Raw genomic sequence first — 16,266 nt, forward strand, 5'->3', positions numbered from 1 at the left:
TTTGTTTTTTGAAATTGAGCATATATATTGCACCCAAAGAAAGTTAACCTCCTTCGCATAGTTAGTTCTTTAGTGTAGATTGCTTTGAAAATACCTAAATTCAAGGTAAGAATTTTATAAAATGTATAAACTACTGTAGAAAATATCGATACTCAAATTGCCGATACTTTTTGCCGTATAATCTATTTTTACTGGAACATGTTACGGAACAAAAAATATGATATACTGTATATTTTGCAGTAATAATTACCGTAAAATTACTGAATTGCTTTATTTAAATAAATATTATTGTTAACTCCACGGTATAATATTTTATGGTAAAAATGACTTTTACAGTGAAGTAAATTTTTCAGATGATGTACCCTAATGCTGGTACTCTGTACCGTAATTTGATCAGGAATTTTTTTACTCTGTTCGCTTTTTGCCATACTCACGAGGAAATTGTGAGCTAATTAAGATCACATACAATATTAAAAATTGCCTTTAAGGTAAGGATGAAATAAGAAATTAGAAAATAAGAAATGTTCTACCACAATGGTTTTTGGAACTGCTTTTATAAACGCCGCATAATACGCAAACCATTAGATCGGTGACCATTAGATGCTTTGTTTAAATAAATGTTATTATAAATCTTACCGTATAATAGTTTACGGTGAAAGTGGATTTTACAGTAAAATGGATTTTTCATATGATGCACAATAAATGCCGGTACTTTTTCCGTAATTTGATCCGGAATTTTCAACTCTGTGCACTTTTTGCCACATTCACCTGGAAATTGTGAGCTCATTAAGATCATATACAATATCGTTCAAAAATTGCATTTAAGGTAAAGATGGGTCAGAATAAAAACGCAGTATGTATTCTACCACAATAGTTCTTGGAAACGCTTTTAAACGCCACACAATACGCAAACCATTAGATCAGAGAAACAAAGTATGATTGCAAAGTTTAACTATTATAACTGCGATTGATTTAAATAAAAATTTGGTTAGTTGGCGAATCACGCTCTATGTCCCTCAGGGCAGACCAGCGTGGTATATCTCTATAGGATTATGACATCCCAAAAAATATATATGACGAGTATATACGCCGTAAGTAAGTTTCCTCTCAAGTTTCACCCAAGAAAAAAATCGCAATAGGACAAAAACGTGGCAGTTGAGTGTGAAAGTTATCCATGCCTCATATATGGAGCAGGGTATTTTTCGGCCCTGCTCGACATGATCAAGCAGATGGTGCGGTTGCAGTGCCTGCGCAAAATGAATTGAAGTTTGGAAAAAGTGGCCTGCTCACATTTACTTCTACTCATATCTGGCGTTCTAATATTTGAGTAAGAATTAGAGCTCAACAAAATCAACGCAAATCCATACTGCAACTATTGGTTGAGAGCACTTTTACCATCAATCATATAGACTTGATCTCGCACCCAGAAATTCTCTCTGTTTCAAGCGTTAAGGTAGAATCTCGAATGGAGGTATTTTGGAAGCAATGCTGAAATCACACAAACCATTCAACGCTTCTTCCGTTTCTTTCATATATAAAGCCCTGACATTTTCCTAGAGGGCTTATGAAAACATTTGATTACTGGAAAATAATTATAAAATTTTTAAATCTTGTTCTCTTGTATACATTGTGGTGTTTCATTAGCTTGTATAGCTTAGATATTAAGATTTGCCTCCTCACACTGGAACGGAAAACTGATCGGACAGAGCGATGAACGATATTTGTGTTCACTGATTTCTCAGATAAAAATACTTGCTGTAAAATACCAAATTTGGGAATAAATCAATTTAAACATATAATGGTCAGCTCTTTTTCAAAAAAACGCTCATATAAACTTTAAATTTAATTATAACATGCTGTAAACGTGTTTCCTCCAAAATTGAACAATGTTGAACCAAAGTAATGTGTAATCACATTAAAGAAAAATTAGCTTGCACGATAATATGACTCAACTTATCTTATTAAGTTGTCAGTAAGTTTGAATGACGTTTTCAACATGCACCAAAATTTTTAAGAATGCATTAGAGTTATATAATACAGTAATTATACTTCATAATGTCCCATTAACTGCCTTTTTTCACTGAAATTGAGCGAGTACTTCGCACTTTGCCAATGCAAGAAAAAAAAACACTAACATAGATTTTTAAAAAAGTGTATGGTTGAAAACATGGTTGAAAAATAGCTGGTATCGTTAAAATTTAACCTTACTACTGTGCATATTACTTCCTTACTACTCCTTGCTACTGTAACCAGTATATGAAATTAAATCATTCAATTTTATGGCCTGATTGCGTGGTTTAAAGCTTCGTCATTTTGAGTTTTTAGAGCATAAGCAAACATGTTATGTTAATTCTTGAATAGCATTTAACGTGCACTATGTCCTATTTAAGTTACGATGAAAAGTTCTTAAATACAATATACATCATTATTATCCTATTTCTTATTCCATTAATTGCTTCGATTCAAAAAAGATTAAATTTTGTCCCTGTATTAAAAATAGCTTATATACTTTATTTATTAATTAACACATTTGTATACTGTTGATTAACTTATTGAAAAACAACTATAATTCATTAGAAAATTTTACCACTAGCATAGATTTTTAAAAAAGTGCATGGTTGATAAAACATGGTTGAATAATAGTTCGTATAGTTAAAAATATAACTTCTCCCTACTACTGCAACCAGTAGATGAAATTACGTTATTTTTGATCATTCACTTTTATTATCAAATTCTATGATTTGAAGCTTCGACATTTTGAAATTTAAAAGCATAATACAACATGTTATATAACAGGCATACTACTACATGTTATATATTATGTTCCTTTTCGAATAACATTCAAAGTGCACTATGTTCTCTTTCTGTTATGAAAGAAATCGACTTTATTATCATCCTATTTCTTTACTCCATTAATAATTTTGGTTCTAACCCTACTACTGAAATTACTGATTTATTAGTCAATGCATTTGTCGATTATCAATTTATTAGTTATACTTGCAATTCATATATTTCTTCGTTGAAAAATAAAGCAATTGCACACTTTCGTAAAGGATTTTAAAAAAAGTAAAAGTTAGAAAACTTTTACAACAAACTATGTCTTCCACGCTAAGTAAAAACGTAATAAGATTAAATCACATTCCTTCAAATGAATCAAAATTTCTAATCTAAAATGTCGAATCTTGGAGCAATATATTTACGCTCCATCAAAATTTGATTAATCACTCACACAGTTTTTACTTAAATATAGTTTTTTACGTGTTTCAAAACAATTTGTCTCTCTTCCATTTATTCAGAAGCGGAAATATGACATAAACGCAAAATATTTTTAAAAAAGTATTACTAAAAATGTTGCGAGTTAGTAAATGTACAGAGGAAGAAACGTTTTAAGACTTTGGTCACAAAAATTATCTTTACTCGTGGAAAATACAATTATTCTTAATTGTCTTGCGAAGCATAAGAAAAACTGCTGGTATTTTTTAACAATATCAACGCTAATGCTTTATATCCATTAAAAATATTAATAACTCATAAAAGTAATAAATTACATCCAAATGACTCAGAGAATGAAGTTGAAATATTACGTTATGAGAGAACAATAAAATTTAGTTTTCGTCATATATATATATATATATATATATATATATATATATATATATATATATATATATATATATATATATATATATATATATATATATATATATATATATATATATATATATATATATATATATATATATATATATATATATATATATATATATATATATATATATATATATATCATCCATAATTCTGAGTTTACAACTATCAATGTTCAATTCCGAAGCCTTGTAAATTTGAACCTAAACCAGATCCTAGACCTAGCTTTGGGGCAAACTAGCCTTCATGGAGAACGTTTCAATGGAAGTAACCCGCATTTGCTTTACATGGAGAGGAAAAAATAACGAAAACCTCCTACGGTTAGCCCAATGAGAAGGGAATTCTAACTCATGTACCGTCCACCACTGAGGATATTTTACGTCAACACTGTAACCGATGCATTGTGCAGCAAAATTCGTATTATCCAGCCACAGCTGGTATTTGAATCTGTATCATTTCACAGGGAGGCGAACGCTCGTTTCCTTGAATTGAGGAGGTTGAAGAGCTGAAATATTTCAAGTTAAAACCTAATTATATGTTTTTAGTTGTAAAAAAGTTACTTTTTTAAAATTCTCTGCCCTAACACAAGAACTTTATAGTTCAAGAAAAAAATATAAATATCGATCAATAGATACTTTTTGAAGTGCTTTTTGATGCTTTGAACTTACCCACTACTTACGAACCGGCAAAATGTAAATTTTTTCTTATTCAGAAGCATGGTATTTGTTGAAAAATAAATCAAAATAGAGTTATGCAAATATTTTACATGGAATTTAGAAATAACGAATGAAGAAAAAGGTATTCGCTTTTCATTGAAAAAAAAATTTCTTTCAATATCTCTTCACTGCTTTCATTTTTTCCTGATCTGTTATAACTAAAAATATTAATCAATAACATCTCTTTCCTGAAAAACAAAATCGATTATAGGAAAAAATTATCTGTTTCCAATGCAAACAAGAAATTTATAGCGGGATGCTTAAAATATCCTCCAATTCAAATATAATTTCGTAGAATTCAAGTCAAATTTCTTGTTCCTGGATCAAGTATTGAGAGAAATTTGTCTTCGTGGAGAAATTTTTGAGGGAACGAAACACGCATTTGTGTGTAACATGGAGAGGAAAACCTCCCACGGTTAGCCTTCGGCTAATTTTCGATGAACTTATTTTCTCACATTAATAATTTGATTATAATACTTTTCATAGTTATTTGACTGTTTTGGTTGATTATATATTTACTTTTAAATAAGCAATTAAATGGCAAATAAATTACTATTCAACCCTTTTTACCAAGACATTTTTAACAGGGTAGATAACATACTTAGTATGAAAAACTCTTCATAATTCTACAAGAACCAGACAATAAACGTATTTTTAAAGTTTGTATAAGCAGGATAAAAGAAAACTAAGAAGGTATTTACATTTTTTATAAAACTTACATATCATTAAAAGAATTAGTGAGACAATCATTTCTGTTACTAACTATTCTAAACTATAAGAAAGAATTAAACTATAATAAAGCAAATAATTTGTTAATTTAACTGGAAGTAATCTTTTCTCAAAACACAATTATAATTTTTAATTGCTTTAGTATTCATTAACTTTTGACAATTAGGAAATAATTAAAAAACGTTTCGTGGGTAGATTATAAGTATTATTAAGATTTACAATTAAAAAAAATACCAGAAGCCATTCATTTTTGCGCAATTTTAATATGAACTTGATAAGATATTTCTTTTTTTTTAAGTTCTTTTTTTTAAAAGAAAAAAGAAAATCAATGACTCGTAATAGACTCTTTCGATACGCTTCTAGCTTTAAGTTTAAAAAGTTTGCATTTGCGAATGAATAGAATCACGGAGAAAATGAAAACATCACTTCAGGCAATATAACTAATTTTATCTCCCGTAAACACATTAAACTAATTGCGAACAGAAACGAATCAGGATTTTTTTGCTCATGCTAACAGCTGAAATTAAATATTAATAACAGAGCTTTATAGCATTAAAAAAGATTCCAGCTACTTTAAAATCTGCACAATGAAGCATTAATCTCTTAACTTTAAAAACTTTAGAAATGAACTGATAATTGCTGTTTCTCCTCTCTTTTTAAATGTTCGAAGTTTTTATGAAAATTGCCGTGTTATTATCATTTGATTGAAAACTTTTTAAAAAATTTTATTATTTACATAATACGCACACGCATAAGCAGGAGCAGGAACAAAAGTACAATTTAAGAAAGGGAAAGAAAATCAAATTAAAAATCAATTTTAAACATTTTAGCTTAATAATAATAACAAACGTAGAAATAAAAAACTTTAATAGCATAAGAAGAAAATTAATTATGAAAGTAGTGCATTTTTTTTTCTTTTGATAACTTTCATCGAATAATTTAAACTCAGGATTTATTACTCGACATTTACTCGACATAATTATTAATAAAAAAATTACTAAATCAATTTTATGACATTTCCTCGACAAAATTATTAATAAAATTTTCTCGACATAATTATTAATCAAAAAATTACTAAATTAGTTTTATGACATTTTCTAGACAAAATTATTAATCAAATTTTTTCGACATAATTATTAATCAAAAAATTACTAAATCAATTTTATGGCATTTCCTCAACAAAATTATTAATAAAATTTTCTCAACATAATTATTAATAAAAAAATTACCAAATTAATTTAATGAAATCTCCAATACAATTCTGTAAATAATGTCATAAGAGTAAAGCCATAAAGTAAAGCAGTTTTTAAAATGATGTAAAGTGAAATACGAATAACAAGAGCCGTTTTTATATTCATAAAAACTCTATCTGAAGTAAAGCAATACTTGCTTGAATAACAATGTATTAAATTTTTTTAAATATCTAAGAATTGTATTACTAGGTATGTTTTGAAGCATAGTTTCACTTTAGTTCCGGATACTTATTAATGTTGTTTCTCCATGGTTAGTTCCTTAAATAAAATATTCCTTTTTAACTTCGATTGAAGTTTGCCCTTCACCGCCTTTAAAAGTGTTTTTCTAAGATCGTTCTTTAAGGACAATAAAGAAGAAAATATTTGAGCCTTCCAAAAAGTAAAAGTAAGCTTTAATTTAAAAATTGCATATGCTATTATGTTGAGAAGAAGTGACTGAAACTTTAAATGGGCAAATATTTTAAATTTATGCATAAAAAAATATTATTTTTTTAGTGTAGCTTCATATTTTCAACTTGAATTATTTTTATAACCATCGTTAATAGTTGACCCAATTTTGAGTTTACGACTACCAATACTCAACTCCGTAGCTTTGTAATTTTGAACCCAATCAGGAAGACAATGGAACTGCTGGATCAAGAATTGGGAGAAATTTGCCTTCGTGGAAAACTGTTTGATGGAACTAACCAGTATATGAGTTACATGTATATAAAAACACGAAAATGCATGTATATGTATATAAAAACAGGAATGGCTATCCCGATAGCAAGGGAGTTCTAATTTATGATCCGTCAACCACTTAGGATACTTTACATCTGCTCTGTGGTCGGTCAGAGCCGGTGGCAGAACTCGTACCAACTTGCCTATGCCGGGAGTCAAACCTAGGACACTTTATTGGGAGGCAAAAGCTCTTTCCTTTCAGACAACACCTTGACTCTACGTCATTATAGTAAAAAAAAAGCATGCATTCGAAGCTCAGGTAATCAACACAAATATTAAGTAAACCCAGTATAATTAGCCATAATGCTATTTCTCGCAGCAATTCATGATATAAACAGTTTATACTACCAATGTTTAACTCTGTAACCTTCTAATTTTGAACCCAATTTAGAAGTCAAGGGAACTCAAGGATCAAGTATTGGGAAAAATTTGCTTTCAGGGCTGACTTTTTGATGGAACTAACCTATATTTGTGTTACATGAAGAGAGTTACTGTCAGCGTAATGTTTGTGGGTACACAAAACATTGCGCACCCAGAATCCGTCTACCCCTGAGGATATTTTACATAAGCACTGTTGTCGGTGCGAACCGGGTGCCGAATTCGTATTGACCAGCCATCGCAGGGGTCACATCATATGGATGAGAGTGCTTTATCTCCTGAGCCACCATGGCTCAACTTGAATAATGGAAAAAATATTTTACAAATGTCATAAAACTGTATTTTCTTCCTGTTGACGTTTTGCGCTATATTTAAAAATAGCACAAGAGAAGCTTACTGTAGATAAACAAAACATAACCTAACAGGCATAAGTAACTGTTATGAACCCACTTCAGGTATGAAAACATCATATTAATTTTGCTAAAAAAGAATTATTTCATTTAACGTCAAAGTTTGAATATAAATATTGCTTCGATGGTATGAACATCAGTACTCTAACACTGACCAACCTCGAAAGAATTGGTAAAAACAATGCTCAAAAATTCATTGCACTCACACACTGTTTACTTCTTTTACAACAACTGGGCTCAGTTTTTGGTAAACAATAAAACCACAATAAAATTGCCAAATTCATAATTGGTAGGAGGTCACTTTGATGAGGTAGTAAAATGTTAGGTAACTTTACAAGCCGAAACGAAAAATTTTAAAAACAAACAACAGCTTGGTGACGTAAGCAAGTACTATGGTTAGTTTAATTATAATATACCACAACTATTCAATAGTAACAAAACACAACCTTAAAAAGAATGTTATTCATAACATTAACCACATCACAATCATGAGGACACATTATGACGTATATTTTATCCAAGGTTTTGCCTCAGTCCTGATAGTCTGTTTTTAAAGCTTCAACTGTCATTAAAAGAATGTGCTAAACATTTTAGCATGACGCGAAAGTAAGACCATAACATGTCTTTAAATAAAAAAATCAGTGTTTTTTTGTTTATAAGTTTCTTAGCGTATTCCATTCCTTTTCTTCTAATTCCTTTTCTTTAAGTAAATATAATTAAAACATTTAAAATTAAAAAATAACTTAAAAATTTTTCATGCAAATGTTAGAAATGTGAATAATTCAATGTTAGAATATCCTATTCAATGTGAATTATGAGTATTTCAAAACAGTCAGATGCTTTATACGACCTCATTAAATTTAAATCGTGATCATATCTTAATTTTCGAAATATTTATTTTCATACTTAATATTTTGTGTGTGTTTTTTTTATCATCCTTCTCATATTTTTAAGTTTTCTTTGAACTTTTTTTTATCAATTGAGAGCTAGCCTTGAATTTATAAAAAAAAAATCACTAAATTGAAAATAAGTTTCTTTAGTTACATTCTTTTCTGCAATACTTCCAAAACAATTAAAATAATTGCTTTCGTTATCTGTATTTAAATTTCAAATTATAGGAACTACTTTCCTGGAAAAAGGATGAAAACTTTCAAATAGAGCTTTATTTACGCTAGACGTATTTTAATCTCTTCATTAATGTTCTAAAAATATCCCATTTTTATTTTACAAATATGAAACATTTTCTTCAATGCTTTAGATTTCTGTTATTATCAGTGAAATATTGCTCAATCAATTACGATTCAATGAAATATGGTTTCCAAAACGATAAGAAATACAGAACAGAAACAGCACCTTTTTCTTGCTTAATTGCTATTAAAAAGAAGGTTCAAAATGATTTATATATTCGTTTAATTATTATTGCTTTATGAAACCATTTTATTTTATTTTATAACCGTTGTTGAACAGCTAGGTTTACGACTACCACGGCTCTTAATGAAACTTCTAAAATGTTCCATGAAACCACCCTTAACATGCATTCTTAAAATCCTTACAAAAATGAAAGCAAAAGGACTATAGACATTTGTGATCACAAGTTAATATTTAAACGGTTAAGAACAGCAACTCGTTTGACATCTGACAAATCACAGTAGAGGAAGGAGAATGTAATAAACAACAGTATTTATATGATTGTGGGAGAACAGAAAGATAAGTTTGATGATTAATAAAAACACTTTCAAGTTTCAACTTCCAATTTAGCTTGCTATGTTTATTACATGGGCCATCCTCTACTATAATTCGTCATATCTATATAGCGTTTTTCCCCTAACTCAAAAATTATTTGTGAACCTTCATGCGTGTAGTTTTTTCATTTCGTGTTTGATTGAAATGATAAAAATGCACATTAAGATTAGTCTTTGAGAAACACGTTGCATATTCAGTAGTAAATAAGATTTCGCTTTTCTTTTTCTTATGTTTTAATTGATTTTTAAAAAAAAATTGAGCTGGAAACTAATATCCATGCTAAAACGCTTTCTTTCCTGCTAAATACACGCATGTTATTTTGAATTAATGGTACTAAAATAATAATATTTTTAATTGTTTCATGTGTAAGTAATAATTACGATTGCTTACTTTTATTTTTATTTTTTTCAATTTTTAAAATAAAAAAGTGTTGCGAAGTAAAAAAGAAAGAAAAAAATTGGCACAAGAAAAATTATCATGTTTCTTTATTTTGTCCTAATAGTGCTTTGCAGTTAAGTATGGTAAAATTAAAAAGTCTTAAATAAAATTTAGAATTATTAAACTTTTTTTTAAAAAAAGTGATAGAAAAATCTGTATAAATTCTGAAATAATATAGATACTATATAATATTCCGCAATACTACCAAAGTTAATATTAATTTTTTTAAATATACTCAATATTAAAAAGTTGAAAGTATGAAGTTTTTTAATATTTATCCTCTTAGTCTTATTCATTTATTTAGATTTTCAACCCATTAACACCAAAGTCAGATTTTTTTTCAATAATATATTTTTTTGAAATGAGATCAGAGACATTGAAACTTGAAATATGTCATGTAATAACTGAAAAATTTGCTTAAATGTTATCTTTTGTTAATATATCAAAATCTTTTTAAGATATTTTAACTCACAGTAAAATATCAAAACAACAAAAATCTTTAATAAGATGAGATACCAAGGTAAAACTCTATTATTATTATTATTATTAATATAAAATAATTTCAGATAAAAGAATTATTATTATAAACACACTTTCTAAACCATTTGCAAAATAGAAATTTAGCTTATATCAAATTATACAAGCTTACCACGTTTCTTTTGAGCAATGCAAAATATAACTGTAACGTTGGCTCAATATAAAATACAACAATAGTAACAGCTAACTTCAAAAAATTAAAATAAAAATGTCTTTCTTCCTGTTGAAAAATTCACTCCTTTAAACTTATGATGCATTTTAGAGCTGTCATTAAAAATTAACAACTAAAAATTAAATGAAATAGTTTATAGAGAATATAAAAAGATATTAAAATATTCTAATCAGTGTATTGGTTCAAAAACAATGTAGCTATTTGACTAATGTAGCTAAATGTTGTACGACAATGTACCTAAATGTTGTATTTAGGTAATGAAATATGAAATTGATAATTTAATTAAGTAATTTATTTCTTACAAAATAACTATTGTAAGTTATTTAAATTAAATTAAAATTTATCTTATTTAGTTTGATATTTATAAGTTATTTCTAACACATTTCCTAAGAAAAGGTATTGTTTTAATTATAATTTGTCTAACTTTAAAACATTACCAGTCACGTTAACGAAAGTTCTTTTAAAAAAATTGCATAGTCTCTGTCTGAAAGATAACTGCTAAATAATGCACACTTGTAGCTAAAAACTAAAATATTTCAAATATGTTTTTGCATTAGTTGAATAAGACTTGTATATTCGACATCAAACCTAATATGAACAAATTTATGCATAGTTTATACTTGTATATTTATGGGATTTTTTACTTCTATATTGTAATTCGATGATTTTAAATTTATATTAAAATCTATATTGCCACAAATTTGTATGATTTCCCAGTTTTTCAGATTAATTTATTAACTTAATTTTGATTTATCTAATTCATTTATAAGTTTAGTAACATCTCATAAATATAGTATATTTTTTTCCATTTTAATTCTTTTAAAACTTATGGGATTTGAAATTATATCATCAGTTATACATCAAGTATATAGAGATATTCCGCTTGAAAATTCCATTTTAAACATAAAACCTCAAAGTCGGTATATTAACGTATATTTTTTTAATTGTAAATAATTGAAAACGCAGTTTTAAGTTTTGCATTTTTCTTGCTTAATATTTTTCTTTGATTAACTTCTAAAACTTTTATGAATACTATTCAAAATTGGAATATTTAGTATTTTATTTTTAAAACTAATATAAAGTAAATACTATGTTTAATAAATTGTTACGATCGACGCCTTTATTATTCTTTTAATTTCATAAATGCTTTAATTACTCAATAATTTTTTGCAGCATGAATTTTTTTAAAAAAAGAAATCAGTCTTACTGAAATATATGTTTCAATAAAGTATGAAAGTTAAATTAATTACAAGAACTAACTTATAAAAAATTACTTATAAAATTATTAATTTATTAATTATAAAATATTTTAAAAAATTGTTGAATTAAGTTTTTAACAAAAATAAATATTTTATGAGGGATATGAATGAAATAAAATTGATAAAAGAAACGAAAGGAATAATTCAAAGAAAATGTTTAACTTTATACTATTTTAATCTTGACATTACATAAGGTGTTACACTAGTATCACCCTTAATTTAAATTTATTTTTAAAATTGTCCTATATTTTACCCTATTCTGGTAGTTTTTAAAATTATTTTTTTCACAATGTTGTATGGCTTTTTTCATCAAGTTAAAATTTAGTTATACTTCTAGTTAATGTAAAAATAAACAAATGTCTTATACTCCATTGGTAACGTTTCAATTACAACTCTATATCAGGAATAGAACAGTCATTTTAGCGCATTTAACTTAAGAACAAGTCATGTAAAAAATTGAAGTCATTTTCTACTTAGGTGAACAAAGAAAGATTTTATTTTAGTTACTTTTCATTGAATAATTACAATTAATATAAATATGTATATACATATGACTAAATCACAATATTAAGTGGAAATTCTCTCTCTCACACACACTTTCCCTCTCTCTCTCTCACTAATTTATTCACATCTTTCATTTTCCATTTTTTTCCCTCCTTGACTCTGACTAGGACCCAGAATGAAAAAAAAGACAGAGAAAAAGAAGTTTTTTTCCAGTGATTTACTTGCTTCGCCACTGACGCTATTTATTCCTAAATTTATACCCTGCTAAATATCTTATATAAGAGAATTTTTTTCTTCCATAAAAAACTAAAATTAATCACTTAAATTAAATTAATGAATAAATATTTGAAAAAACTGTATTAAACATCAAGTGTCGTCCAATACAAGTTTTAAAAAATGTCTTTGAACTTGAGTGGATGAATACAGTATTTTTTTAAGTATTTAAGTATTTTCAAGTATTTTTTTAACGATTGAAAATTTGAACAAGGTATATAAATATATGTAGGGAGAGCGTGAACTAATTGTAGGAATTGAATACAATCTTAAATTTTTTAAAAAAAACTTACTCTATTTTTTTAACTTCTGTTAAAAAATAAAGAGGAATCTTTAAATTGTATTAATCGTCATTATTGGATTTGCATTTTGCACGTTGATTTTATTATCGAAATTGAAGGACTCTATTAACGAAATGACGTTGTTTGACGAAATTGAATGCTCTATAAAAAGAAAGGAGTTAACCTGGACACATATCACGATTTAACACAAAATAGTATCCGAAAATCATTTTTCATTGGCGTCGGTGCATTCTCATTGTTCGAAAAATCCTTAATCGTCTACTACAGAATGTTTAATTTTTAACTGCCATCAGCTTAAAATTAAGGAAGGAAGTAACAGTATTTTTAATTAATTAATTAGTCAGAACTTATTAAACGGTATTATTACCAGTACTTTATATTTGCTTACTAGTCTAAACATTTGTTTTCTTATTCTTATTTAAAATGAAAAGCTTCACACTTATTTTTTTTATTCATCACAGTATTAAATTATTACTTAATCCAAAACAGTTTATTAAAAATATTTTATTGCTGTTTCAAAAATATTAGGATAAAAAAAATTTAACTCTATTAAAAGTATTGTAATTCACAGTGAAGTTTATGTAAAACTGCATCCAAGCAACATATTCAATAAAAATTAATGACTTTGAAATAGCTATATAAAATTGTAAAGCAGTGTTAGGATTTAAAATTTAGCATTATTGTTATATAATATCTTTGGCAGAAAACATTTAATGAGTCCTTATAATGAGCTAAAATGACTGAGAAAGCAAGCTTAAGTGACATGTAATAATAACCGAGCATTATTATGCTTAAATTGTTATCCAGGGGAATTGAAAAGGAAATCTATATTAATACAATAAAATATTTGAGCTTTTTAAATTGAACGAGCTTTAATTTTTAAGTAACAGTTTGCTCATCACCAAAAAACAAAACTAATTGTAAAGCTTTCACTACAGTTTATTTAATGAAAAATAACTTCTTGGCTCTGATTGGTGAAGAGTTGTAAAAATAAGTTTCATATTAGGGGATAGTATTCAAAGAAAGAGTATATAGTGTTAAAATAAAAATAGAAAAAAAAATTTAATTATTCATTATTTTAGAAAAAATTATCAAATTGTCTCAACAATACATTACAAATTTAAATTTTCCAAAACCTCTGAAATCCATTAATACGCAAAATAAATTTAATATTTTTTTAAGATGTTGTCAAAATCTCTTAAAATTTTCTTGTTGCGTAGTGTCTCGTATAAAGTGTTGAAGGAATTCAAACGTATGAATGGACAATTAGACAATCAAAACAGAAGTCATACAATAAAACATTAGAGGTTACAAATTAATTAGTTGAGATAAAAGCGTTTCTAATTTCTGAAGAAACATTATTGAGGAGCAAAGGAGAGCTTAAAATAAATCAAGAACCAATTTAGTTGTCTAGCGGAACTAGAATCCGTCTGACTAACGCTAGAAACCGAAAAAAAATAAAACCTGGAATAAACTTGATTTATATGATTTCATTTCCTCATTTGATTTTATTAACTCTATAATCACCAATAAGGAACATAATGGATATTTCTTAATGCTTTTAACGTAATAATTTATTGCGATTCAAATAATACATATAAGAGATCATTACGGAAAGTCTGTATATAGTGTTACAGTAACAAAGAATCAAAGCTCAACTTAGATAATGTTACATATATTAAATATATGTAAATTTAAATTATTGGGTTTCTTTACTAAAATTATTATTGAATAATTAAACGCATCATTGTTAATCGTATTTTACGTTAAATAAGCTTAATTTTCTTAAGTCAGTCAATTACAAATTGAGTCAAGAAGTTTTGCAAACTGTGTTCAGTTTCTTAAACACTCTTTTTCAATTTCATTAATACCAATATAGTATTTTTATAATAATATTCTTAGATCTCTATTCACAAGATAATTCTCAAATTTTAAGTCAATAAAAAATACTGTTACAAATATGATCGGCAAAAAAAATTTTTTTAACTATTAGTTCACTGGTATATAAAAATGACTAAATTCAAATATTTAAACATATCGTCGTAAATCAGTTTCGTTTAGACTCTTTTTGTTCGAGATAACTTTGCAAAATATCATTTATTTTCTAAAATTTGGTTATTAGTATACTAAAATAGAGTCATTAGTGTAAATCTACTATTTATCGATCATATTCTCCTGATATTCATAGTTATCATGAATATATCGTAAATAGACAACAGGTATATACATGTTTGTTATATTAAAATAAGCTATAACAAAGCGATTCAACAATTAAAAATTTTTCCTCTTTCATTAGTTTTTGTAAAGAAATAAAGATCCCAACAAAATAAAACTTATGGGATTGTGCCACTGTTCTTACTTCTGGAAAAACTCGTGTATTCAAAATTATTTAAACAGCCTTATTTTAATAGATTTATTTAGATAACACATATTACTAATTTTGTTATGAAAAGCGATTCAATAAAATATTTTTTCTTCTATCATTATAGTTTTTGTACAAAAAATAAGGATCCCAACAAAAATAAAACTTGCTGGATTTTGCTCCTGTTGTTACATCTTGAAAAACTCGTGTAATCAAAACTACTTGAATAACACATATTATTATTTAAATAACGCTATTTAAATAGCATTATTTAAATAACATATATTATTATTTAAATAATATTATTTGGATAGCATTATTTGAATAACAAATATTATAAATTTTGTTAATATATTAACAAAATCAGTTATAACAATGTGTTTCAACAAAAAAAACTTTTTTTCTTTCTATATAAATAATGATCCCAACAAAGAAAAACTTACCGGATTGTGTCACCGTTCTTACATCGTGAAAAAATCGTGTAATCAAAACTATTTACAAACATACATTGCAGAACAAACGACAGGACGAGTCATTTCTTCTGAGTCTAAAAGAGGAGTAAGATAACTTCTCCATGTGCTCATCCTGGTCGCACTTTCAAGCTCCAATAACTAACACGAAGGGCGCTGATGTCGCATAATGCTATTGGTCGCCTGGAGACAGAAGTTCGGGCAAGATAGCACAGCCTTCATGCGTAATGAACGTTTTTTGAAATTGTGAGAAAGGAAGAAACACACCTTAATAGTTTCATTTGGATAAGAATAGTATTTCGATGCCTCAAACGAGTTTCTTTTAAACTTTTTATTTTCGAACCATTATAAATTT

At 27.0% G+C, this 16,266-nt stretch overlaps 1 protein-coding gene across 1 annotated transcript in view; it reads right to left on the reverse strand.

Moving 5' to 3' along the window:
- LOC107437764 (5-hydroxytryptamine receptor) overlaps positions 1-16,041 on the reverse strand; it is a 269,815-nt gene extending 253,774 nt beyond the window's left edge. The window contains exon 1 of the mRNA XM_043045163.3: positions 15,885-16,041. The gene's annotated coding sequence lies outside the window, so the exon portion shown is untranslated. The remainder of the gene's footprint in view (positions 1-15,884) is intronic.
- Between the last annotated feature and the right edge of the window lie 225 nt (positions 16,042-16,266).

This window comes from Parasteatoda tepidariorum, chromosome 2 (assembly GCF_982258835.1).
Source record: "Parasteatoda tepidariorum strain Cologne lab strain chromosome 2, Ptep-v5.0, whole genome shotgun sequence".
Taxonomy (NCBI): Eukaryota; Metazoa; Arthropoda; class Arachnida; order Araneae; family Theridiidae; genus Parasteatoda; species Parasteatoda tepidariorum.